This window comes from Scyliorhinus torazame, chromosome 9 (genome assembly GCF_047496885.1).
Source record: "Scyliorhinus torazame isolate Kashiwa2021f chromosome 9, sScyTor2.1, whole genome shotgun sequence".
NCBI lineage: Eukaryota > Metazoa > Chordata > Chondrichthyes > Carcharhiniformes > Scyliorhinidae > Scyliorhinus > Scyliorhinus torazame.
This window is the reverse complement of record NC_092715.1, coordinates 73,170,799-73,182,026: the sequence shown is the minus strand read 5'-3', so window position 1 is coordinate 73,182,026 and position 11,228 is coordinate 73,170,799. Positions and strand designations below refer to the sequence as shown.

Genomic DNA, 11,228 nt, shown 5'->3' with positions numbered 1-11,228 from the left:
TCGAATCTCGATCTGCTGGATCTGGATCAGTAACTGCGGTTCGGCTAGGACATTCCGTCTGGTAGCGAGCGTTGAACTTGAACTTGCTTCTGGTCGTGGTGCTGCAGTTGGAGATGGACGTTGCCGGAGCGCCAGGTCCAAAAGAGATCGAACACATGGCAGTGTTTCTCTTTATCCTTGGGGGTTTCGTGCTCTTTTGGGCGGTCCTTAAGTTTGAACCCAATTAATTGGGCAGTTCTTGATCACGGCCTTCGATCTGAGCCAATAAAGGGGCGGGTGCCTTGATGGCTGGGCGTGTCCTAAGCGGGCATTGACCTTGCTGTTTATGCTTCCTGAGTAAAGGGAGTGCGCCGATGTGTCTGGAATTGTATTGGTTACCTGAGTATCAGTCCTTTGTCTTACGGAGATGGGCCATTAAATGCTAATCGGTTGGGGGTTTTGATGCTGTCTGGATTCTCTGCGCACGAATATACATGTAGGCTCTGTGCCTGCCTGAATCTTACATTATCCATATTTCCCTTTAGGCTTTGCGAACGTCCATGTTTCTTGTTGTAAGTGGCCTTCCCAGATGGCTACAGTCCATCCTCTTGATCCAAAATGCGAAGCGTGAAGGATCACATTACTGAATCTTCTCCTGTTCTCTGGGATGCCGAGTACCCTTAATCAATGACAGGTTCTATACTACTCTGTCCTATGGATTGGAACATTTACCTAAGTTTTCTTTTACATCACATATCTATGAAAATTCTAAGGGGGCACTATATCATTCAATCATACATTTCAACTTCTTTACACAAACAGGGGAACCTCTAACTGTCCTTACCTAAACTACATTCATGCTGCTAGCTAATAACCAAAATAACTTATATTACAGTACAAAATAAACAATAGCAGCATCACATTTCTACTTCACACTTATGCCATTTACAGAGAAAGTAATTTGTCTTGAAAACCGCGGAATTTATCAGGCAGAAAAAGGGTTCAGAAAGAGTGTGGGGTCTGTTGAAGTCCGGGAAAAGGGGCTCTGAGTGTGTATACTGGGGGGCGGGAGGCTCTCCTTCGCCATTTCCGAAGTCTAAGTGGCTGGATGACACTGCAAAGTATTGCTATAATCAATAGGGCTTCTACCGTGTAAGAAAGGGAATACCACTTTATGATGGTATCGTACCATGTGGGGGTATCAATGGCTGTTTCTATGTGTGGTGTAGTGTCCAGGCTAGGGGTATCGTGTTGGGTGGTCATGTTTAGGGCCTGTGTGGTGAAGGATATAGGGGCTGATGACGCGCGCAACTGTAGTGATCCAACGACGATCATGATGCAAGTCATCAGGTCCGTCTTCATTTTGTCTTTGTCTTCCTCTGTCTCCTGGTATATTCGTATCTTCCTGGGGGTACAAGCATAATATCTGTTATTATCTTGTTGTTTAATATCTCGTTTGTCTGTCTGTTTCTCCTTAACATCAATTTCCCGTTTAGAATTGTCACCATATGTGACTCCCTCATTTTTTTTTAAACCAACCATTTGGGAGACAAGACATCCGAGAAAGAAATTCTGTCACAGTGCGAGGAGTCTTGCAGCCTGTGGCGATGCGCTGAGTGGGCAGACAATTCCTCCGTTCAGTGTTGAGGTAGTTGTTTCTCTAGCAGCAAATTTGTTTCAACCAACATGTAAATAGCAGGTGGGGGTTAGTGACTGAAGGGTTGCCGGAAAGCAACAAAAATTGTGGCAAAGGTATTCTTTAAACCACACTTTAAAAGAACAGTAAAAGAGTTTCGAAAAGAACTTTCCGAATGGGGTGAGTATGAGCCGTGGCAGGGCAAGAATGGGTGGAATCCCCAGGTAGGGCGGTGATCGGTGCCGTTGCTCCACTACCCGAGCTTGGCTGACCAAATACATAGAGGGTCTTCAGGCAGGGCGGGGATCAGTGCCGTTACTCCACTGCCTGGGTGACCTTACAAGAACGGAAAGAATTTGAATATATATGGACTTCCGACAAACGTGTTCCTTTAACTACCATGTGGCGTCAAAAGGGTAGTTATGACTGCATCAAGAGATTTGGAATGAGATCGACACACAAAGTCGTACAAGAGACAAACATTCAACATAAAAAGCCAACTAAAAAAAAGCGGGCAGGCTATATCAGAGAATAGGACACCGTAAATCTCAATCGGTTCCTTTCTCCCATCATCTGGACACCTCAGGGTTCCATTCCGAAAAGGGTCGTAAAGGGGTTAGCAAGGTGGGAGTCAGACTCTGAGTCATCACCATCTCCCGGTTGCCAAACTCGTGACTGGAGTTTCTGTACCAAGGTGGTGTGGGTCGATGTGGGATCTATTTCGTTGTTTCTAATCAGTCGATAAGAATTGTCGCGATGCCATTGTTTCTTATCCTGTGGAGTGGTAGGGGCAAGGGGGGGATCGCTATCGTCGGGCAGTGGGTCAGGTTCTGGTAGTGGCAAATAAATGGTCTCTGAGGGGCCGAACATATCGTAGTCGGTGTCACTGGGGCTGTCGTGACGGGCCTGGTCTGTTTTGCCATTGGTCGGGGATTTCAAGTACGCCATTGTGTTTTCTCTGTCGGCCCAATCAAGTGTGAGGCGGAAACTCGTCTCTGGGGGCGGAGTCAAAGTTGTGTCTGTGGATGTGCTGTCCTGGCTGGGGGAGGGCTGGATTGGCTTGCCAGTGGGCGGGTCATCATTGTCTGCTATTGCCAGTGAAATGTGGTGTGAGTGGCTGCACTGAGTTCTATAAACCTGAAGTTGGTTTATATGGAACCATCCTGACTTTCCATTTGGATATGTAATCTTATAAACTGAGGGGCTTACTTTGTCAGAAATTGAGTAGGGTCCTGCAAATTTGGGGGAGAGGAATGAACTTACCTTCCGGGAGCAGAGAGAAGCGGACCTGCGCGGGACTGTGCTGCAGGTAGGACAGCTGCTTGTCTGTTTGTTTATTTTTAAATTGAAAAAAACCCGGTAAAGTGACGTCACTGGAGACTGTGACCTGATTGGCTGAAAGGCAGACTGGGCTAAATTTGAATATTTGTGGAGTAACTAGTTCTAATTTGATTGAAATTACTATTTTTAAGTTGATTTGAATCACCATTTTTTTAAATTTGACTTAGATTATTATTTTTAAGTTGATTTGAATTACTATTTTTTAATTTTTTAATCTCACTGAAATAACTATTTTGGGTTGATTTAAATTACTATTTTTAAGTAGATTTAAATAACTTTTAGAATTTTAATTAAATAACTTTTTAAATTTCAATTAAATAACTATTGAATTTGTTGTCAGATCAAGCAAGATAAATACTCAGGGATAAAGCTAATTAAATAGTATACAGGAGATTGGATATAAGCCGACATAAAAACATCTTTCTAAAGTTTAATTTCAAAAATGTAATTTAAAGGAATAAATCATGGCAGGACAGCTCCAAGGTGTGGTCTGCTCCTCTTGCTCCATGTGGTAGGCTGGGACAGTTCCAGTCCCCAGGGTCAGCATGTGTGCAGGAAGTGTCTCCAGTTACAGCTCCTGGAAGCTCGAGTTTCAGAGCTGGAGCGGCGGCTGGAGACACTATGGAGCATCCGCGAGTCGGAGAGCATCGTGGATAGCACGTATAGAGAGGTGGTCACACCGCAGGCTCAGACTCCGCAGGCAGGAAGGGAATGGGTGACCACCAGACAGAGCAAGAGACTGGGGTAGTTAGGTAGACTGGGAGCAAAGACTTTATGGTGAAACAGTTGAGGAACATTGCAGAACCTTCCAAGTGATTTTTCGCAGTGCTCAGCAAAGATCTATACCAACAAAAAGGAAGGACGGTAGAAAGAGGGAAAATCGACCGTGGATATCTAAGGAAATAAAGGAGAGTATCAAATTGAAGAAAAAAGCATACAAAGTGGCAAAGATTAGTGGGAGGCTAGAGGACTGGGAAATCTTTAGGGGGCAACAGAAAGCTACTAAAAAAGCTATAAAGAAGAGTAAGATACATTATGAGAATAAACTTGCTCAGAATATAAAAACAGATAGTAAAAGTTTTTACAAATATATAAAACAAAAAAGAGTGGCTAAGGTAAATATTGGTCCTTTAGAGGATGAGAAGGGAGATTTAATAATGGGAGATGAGGAAATGACTGAGGAACTGAACAGGTTCTTTGGGTCGGTCTTCACAGTGGAAGACACAAATAACATGCCAGTGACTGATGGAAATGAGGCTATGACAGGTGAGGACCTTGAGATGATTGTTATCACTAATGAAGTAGTGATGGGCAAGCTAATGGGGCTAAAGGTAGACAAGTCTCCTGGCCCTGATGGAATGCATCCCAGAGTGCTAAAAGAGATGGCTAGGGAAATTGCAAATGCACTAGTGATAATTTACCAAAATTCACGAGACTCTGGGGTGGTCCCGGCGGATTGGAAATTAGCAAACGTGACACGGCTGTTTAAAAAAGGAGGTAGGCAGAAAGCAGGTAATTATAGAGCAGTTAGCTTAACTTCGGTAGTAGGGAAGATGCTGGAATCTATCATCAAGGAAGAAATAGCGAGGCATCTGGATGGTAGTTGTCCCATTGGGCAGATGCAGCATGGGTTCATAAAGGGCTGGTCGTGCCTAACTAATTTAGTGGAATTATTTGAGGACATTAGCAGTGCGGTAGATAACGGGGAGCCAATGGATGTGGTACATCTGGATTTCCAGAAAGCTTTTGACAAGGTGCCACACATAAGATTGCTGCATAAGATAAAGATGCATGGCATTAAGGGTAAAGTAGTAGCATGGATAGAGGATTGGTTAATTAATAGAAAGCAAAAAGTGGGGATTAATGGGTGTTTCTCTGGTTGGCAATCAGTAGCTAGTGGTGTCCCTCAGGGATCAGTGTTGGGCCCACAATTGTTCACAATTTACATAGATGATTTGGAGTTGGGGACCAAGTGCAATGTGTCCAAGTTTGCAGACGACACTAAGATGAGTGGTAAAGCAAAAAGTGCAGAGGATACCGGAAGTCTGCAGAGGGATTTGGATAGGTTAAGTGAATGGGCTAGGGTCTGGCAGATGGAATACAATGTTGAGAAATGTGAGGTTATCCATTTTGATAGGAATAACAGCAAAGGGGATTATTATTTAAATGACAAAATATTAAAATATGCCGCTGTGCAGAGAGATCTGGGTGTGCTAGTGCATGAATCGCAAAAAGTTGGTTTACAGGTGTAACAGGTGATTAAGAAGGCAAATGGAGTTTTGTCCTTCATTGCTAGAGGGATAGAGTTTAAGACTAGGGAGGTTATGTTGCAATTGTATAAGGTGTTAGTGAGGCCACACCTGGAGTATTGTGTTCAGTATTCGTCTCCTTACCTGAGAAAGGACGTGCTGGCGCTGGAGGGTGTGCAGAGGAGATTCACTAGGTTAATCCCAGAGCTGAAGGTGTTGGATTATGAGGAGAGGTTGAGTAGACTGAGACTGTACTCATTGGAATTTAGAAGGATGCGGGGGGGGACATCTTAGAGAAACATAAAAAATTATGAAGGGAATAGATAGAATAGATGCGGGCAGCTTGTTTCCACTGGCGGGTGAAAGCAGAACAAGGGGCCATAGCCTCAAAATAAGGGGAAGTAGATTTAGGACTGAGTTTAGGAGGAACTTCTTCACCCAAAGGGTTATGAATCTATGGAATTCCTTGCCCAGTGAAGCAGTTGAGGCTACTTCATTAAATGTTTTTAAGATAAAGATAGATAGTTTTTTGAAGAATAAAGGGATTAAGGATTATGGTGTTCGGGCCGGAAAGTGGAGCTAAGTCCAAAAAAGATCAGCCATGATCTCATTGAATGGTGGAGCAGGCTCGAGGGGCCAGATGGCCTACTCCTGCTCCTAGTTCTTATGTTCTTATGTTCTTATGAACTCGGATTGTACAGGGAGACCATGACTTGCTGTCTGACTGTATACTCTACTGGGTGTACTGTTTTATCAAAGCAGGCCTTACTCTGCTTTTTCATAGCGCTTAGTTGAACAGCTGCAGTGAGCTGTGCTGCTTTAATATTTTCCATTATTTGTTGGACCACTCTTTCGTGGGTAAGGGCGGTGACTGTGGGGCTGGCCAAATCAAGTCCAAATAAATACTCGGTACCCTTTATGGGTTGTCCGGTCATGAGGGTGTGGGGGGTGTATCCTGTTGAACTCAACACCGTGTTTCTAATAAACATCAGTGCGAATGCGAGTACTGTGCCCCATGCTGTTGCACCATCTTCCTAAGTGTTGCCTTTAGGGTTCGGTTCATGCGTTCTACAATGCCGCTGGATTGTGTGTGATAGGCAATGTGAAACTTCTGTTTGATTCTGAAAATTGTTAGGATGTTTTTCATTACTCTTCCTCTGAAGTGCGAACTTTGGTCTGACTCAATACTCTGGGGGAGTCCCCATCTAGTAAATATCTGCTGGGTTAGAATCCTCTAGATTCCCACAGGGGCAGGAATTCCCTCAAGCTGTTGCAAACATATAAGCTGTCTGAATATATGTCTGCTGGGGTCGGGAACGAATCTGGGTGCAGCACAATGTATGCAATGGCTGCTAACTCGGCTGCCTGCGAACCTAAATGTCCTGGCAATTTTAACGATATCTCCTCTAATGCACGTCCCTGCGCGTCTTCTACATGTATGTCACATCCTGTGATCCTTTTTCCATTATCAATGGTGGAGGAGCCACCTACATAAATTTTTAGAGCTCTGTGTGTGGGCTGGGTTTCTGTGGTCTGGTGCCTGTCTTTGTCGGTAATGATTTGGGAATAAAGGGTCCTGTGTTGTGCTTGGCTGCGACGATTTCACACTCATGCAAAGAACAAAGAACAAAGAAATGTACAGCACAGGAACAGGCCCTTCGGCTCTCCAAGCCCTTCTAAACTAAAATCTTCTACACTTTCTGGGTCCGTATCCCTCTATTCCCATCCTATTCATGTATTTGTCCAGATGCCCCTTAAATGTCACTATCGTCCCTGCTTCCACCACCTCCTCTGGCAGCGCGTTCCAGGCACCCACTACCCTCTGTGTAAAAAATGTGCCTCGTACATCTCCTCTAAATATTGCCCCTCGCACCTTAAAGCTATGCCCCCTAGTAATTGACCCCTCTACCCTGGGGAAAAGCCTCTGAGTATCCACTCTGTCTATGCCTCTCATAATTTTGTAGACCTCTATCAGGTCATCCTCAACCTCCGTCGTTCCAGTGAGAACAAACCGAGTTTATTCAACCGCTCCTCATAGCTAATGCCCTCCCTACCCGGCAACATCCTGGTAAATCTCTTCTACAACCTCTCTCAAGCCTCCACATCCTTCTGATAGTGTGGCGACCAGAATTGAACACTATAATCCAAGTGTGGTCTAACTAAGGTTCTATACAGTTGCAACATGACTTGCCAATTCTTATACTCAATACAGCTGCAGCATGACTTGCCAATTCTTATACTAATGTGGGGTTCCTGCACATTGTAGATTATCGGCCAGAAACGTGTGCGCCTTTGTCCTTTTTACTGTGATGCCGCATCCTTGTAGGAGTAGGGTCCAGCACGCTGCTCTAATTTGGCTTACTGTACGGTCTTTTAGCCTACTGTCTAACAGTAGCTGTGTCGGGGTGTGCTCGGTCAAAATGGTTATGGGGTTGAGTCCTGTTATGTATGAGAAGTACTGGTTTTGTCGGAGGATCTGGTCTAAACTCGGATAGAATCTACAGCCGCAATGCCAACCACAAAACCTACTCCGCACAAAATGGGCACAGGTGTTCGGCATCAGCAGCTGAATGCTGCCATGGCTGACACTTTCCTGGAGCACCTGTGTCTGTTGGATATTGACTCTGAAGCAACAATTGCACGGAACACCGGCATTATATGCACCATTGGGCCTGCCTCCAGATCTGTTGATATGCTGAAGGAGATGATCAAAGCTGGGATGAATGTGGCACGGATGAATTTCTCGCATGGAACACACGAGTACCACGCAGAAACCATCAAGAATGTCCGTGAGGCTACAGAAAGCTTTGCTAGCGACCCCATCCACTACAGACCAGTTGCTATTGCTCTGGACACAAAGGGACCTGAAATCCGCACTGGACTTATCAAGGGAAGTGGCACTGCTGAAATTGAACTGAAGAAAGGAGCGAAACTGAAAATCACATTAGACGATGCGTATAGCGAGAAATGTGATGAAGATTTACTGTGGTTAGACTACAAACATCTGCCTAAAGTGGTTGATATAGGTAGTATAATCTACGTGGATGATGGCTTAATTGCTCTCCGTGTGTTGGAGAAAGGTGCAGACTATTGTGACACTGTGGTTGAGAACGGAGGTTTCCTGGGCAGTAAGAAGGGTGTAAACCTCCCCGGAGCAGCTGTTGACCTTCCAGCGGTGTCTGAGAAAGATATAACTGACTTAAAGTTTGGCGTGGAGCAAGGTGTAGACATGGTGTTTGCCTCCTTCATACGCAAGGGTGCTGATGTCCATGCTGTCCGGGAAGTGCTGGGTGAAAAGGGAAAAAGCATCAAAATTATCAGCAAAATTGAGAACCATGAGGGAGTTCGCCGATTTGATGAGGTACTGGAGGCTAGTGATGGCATTATGGTTGCTTCTGGAGACCTGGGTATTGAAATTCCTGGTGAGAAGGTTTTCCTTGCTCAGAAGATGATGATTGGACGTTGCAACAGAGCTGGCAAACCGGTCATCTGTGCTACTCAGATGTTGGAGAGCATGATCAAGAAACCCAGACCTACCTGAGCTGAGGGCAGTGATGTAGCTAATGCTGTACTAGGTGGCGCAGATTGTATTATGCTTTCTGGAGAGACTGCGAAAGGAGACTACCCTCTTGAGGCTGTGAAAATGCAGCATCTGATAGCTCGTGAGGCAGAGGCTGCAATGTATCACCGACAGATGTATTCGGAGATCGCTCATCTCGCGCCTCCTACGGTAGACCCTACGGAGACTGCTGCCATTGGCGCTGTGCAGGCCTCTTTTAAATGCCTTGCTGCTGGTATTATAGTCTTGACCAAATCTGGCAGGTCTGCGCACCTGGTGTCCCGGTACCGCCCACGAGCTCCCATCATTGCTGTAACCCGTGAAGCTCAGACTGCACGTCAGGCCCACCTTTACCGCGGCATTTTCCCGGTCATCTTCAGGCAGCCGACAGATGCAGTATGGTCTGATGATGTTGACCACAGGGTGAATTTTGCCATGGAAGTCGGCAAGTCTCGTGGTTTCTTCAAGTCCTGCGACCTGGTGATCGTGCTGACAGGCTGGCGCCCAGGACCTGGTTCCACCAACACCATGCGTGTCCTGCAAGTGCCCTGAACGGCTAGGATCTCCCATTGATGTCCACTGCAGTACCGCCTCCTCCCTTTTTTTTTAGGCAGCTACCTACCGCTTTATGTACTGCAGTGCAACTGCCAGCTGCTAACCTCTGAGCACCTTTACATAAGCAAACAAAAGAATGCAGTGTTTTTGGTCATAAGTTCAGCTCCTTATCAAGTTACTCTATACTGCACCTGACTGTCTGATGTAAGACTATTATATAAATGTTTCAGTCAGTGTATTATTGTTGTACTAAGTGCACCTTCACAAACCTTTACCTTTATTTATATTTTTGTGGTTGAAATCTATCTTTTAAAAAAATTATGCCCAATAATGCACCGTGATTCAGACCGGGCTTTGGTTACATTACTTGTGCATTATTCAGATACTGTACAATACTATTTAAATTCAACCTGTTTGCAATTATGGAGTTTAGACCAGATGTTTCACTTAGTACAACATGCTTCTGTGAATATAGGAGTAAAATGCAGTTTAATTGTTGCCCGTGGTGGATATCAATAAAAGCTACATCCCACAAAAAAAAATGTATGAGAAGTACTGAACAGCCCAAAAAGCTGCGAGCAAGTGCCTTTCGCAGGCAGAAAATCCTTGTTCTCCCGGATCTAAACCTCATGAGGCATAGGCTACGGGTCCTAAACGATTGTGCCTTTCCTGGAGAAGTATGGCCGAAAGGGTTCGGTCAGTGGTCGCTACCTCTATTGCGTATGGGGAGTGTGGGTCTGGTGCCTGCAAAGCGGGAGCTGTACTTAGGGCGCGTTTAAATGCATTGATGGCATCCGTGTGCTGTGGAAGCCATTTCCATGGGGCCTGTTTCTTAAGGAGCTCGGAAAGTGGGGCTGCCTTTGTGGCGAAACCATCCATATGGTTCCTGCAGTAACCAACCAGTCCCAAAAATGGCCGGAGTGCTGTAACATTATGGGGCAAGGGCAATTTTACAATTGAATCAATACGTTTTTGCTCTATCTCACACTTACCATGTGTTATAATTGTTCCTAGATAAGTGACCTTTTCTTGGAGAATTTGGGCTTTTTTGGGGTTGATTTTAATCCAATTTCTTTTAGGAGACCTAATAGTTCGGAAAGAAGCGAAATGTGCTGTTCCTTGGTGTCAGTCTGTAGGAGTATGCCATCCACATACTGAATGAGGCATTCGGGTCGGGAGAATTTCGATAATCCATCAGCCAATTGTCTGTGAAAAATGGAGGGGGAGTTGTGGAAGCCTTGTGGAAGGCATGTCCACGTGTATTGCTGTCCCTGGAACGTGAACGCAAATTTGTACTGGCAATTTTTATATAATGGAATGGACCAAAAGCCATTGCTAATGTCCAGAACCGTGAAAATCTTTGACTGTAGTCCCTGCTTTAACATGGTCTCGGGATTCGTGGCAACGGTGGGGGCTGCTAACGGAGTTACTTTGTTTAATTCTCTATAATCGATGGTCAGTCGCCATGAACCATCTGGTTTTCTTACAGGCCAAATCGGGGCATTGTTCGTTGAGGCTACGGGCCGAATTACACCTTGATCCAATAAGCTTTGAATTACCTGAGCTATTTCTCCCTCGGCTTGCTGTGGAAAACTGTATTGTTTCTGGGGCTTAAGGTCGGGACCGACAATGGTGACCATTCCTGGAATTTTACCGCAATCGTGCTTGTGCTGGGCAAAAGATGCTTTGTGTCTCTTCAAGACTTCCCTAACTGTTTTGTCCGTGGTAATGGTTTGTGGATCAAACCAGTAATCTCCCCCTGAGTCAATCCTGTGTTCGTAGTCTCTCACTGTGAGCGTGGCGGGGGCTCGTGCTGCTCTAGCCATTTTCCACGCACACTTATTTACGGGGTCGAAAGAAAGGTTGTGTGAGCTCATTAAATCTATTCCCAAGATGTGTTCTGCTGTCT

General features: G+C 45.2%; 1 pseudogene; it reads left to right on the top strand.

Moving 5' to 3' along the window:
• Positions 1–7,670: 7,670 nt before the first annotated feature.
• LOC140429307 (pyruvate kinase PKM pseudogene) lies at positions 7,671–9,614 on the top strand (annotated as a pseudogene).
• Positions 9,615–11,228: the final 1,614 nt, after the last annotated feature.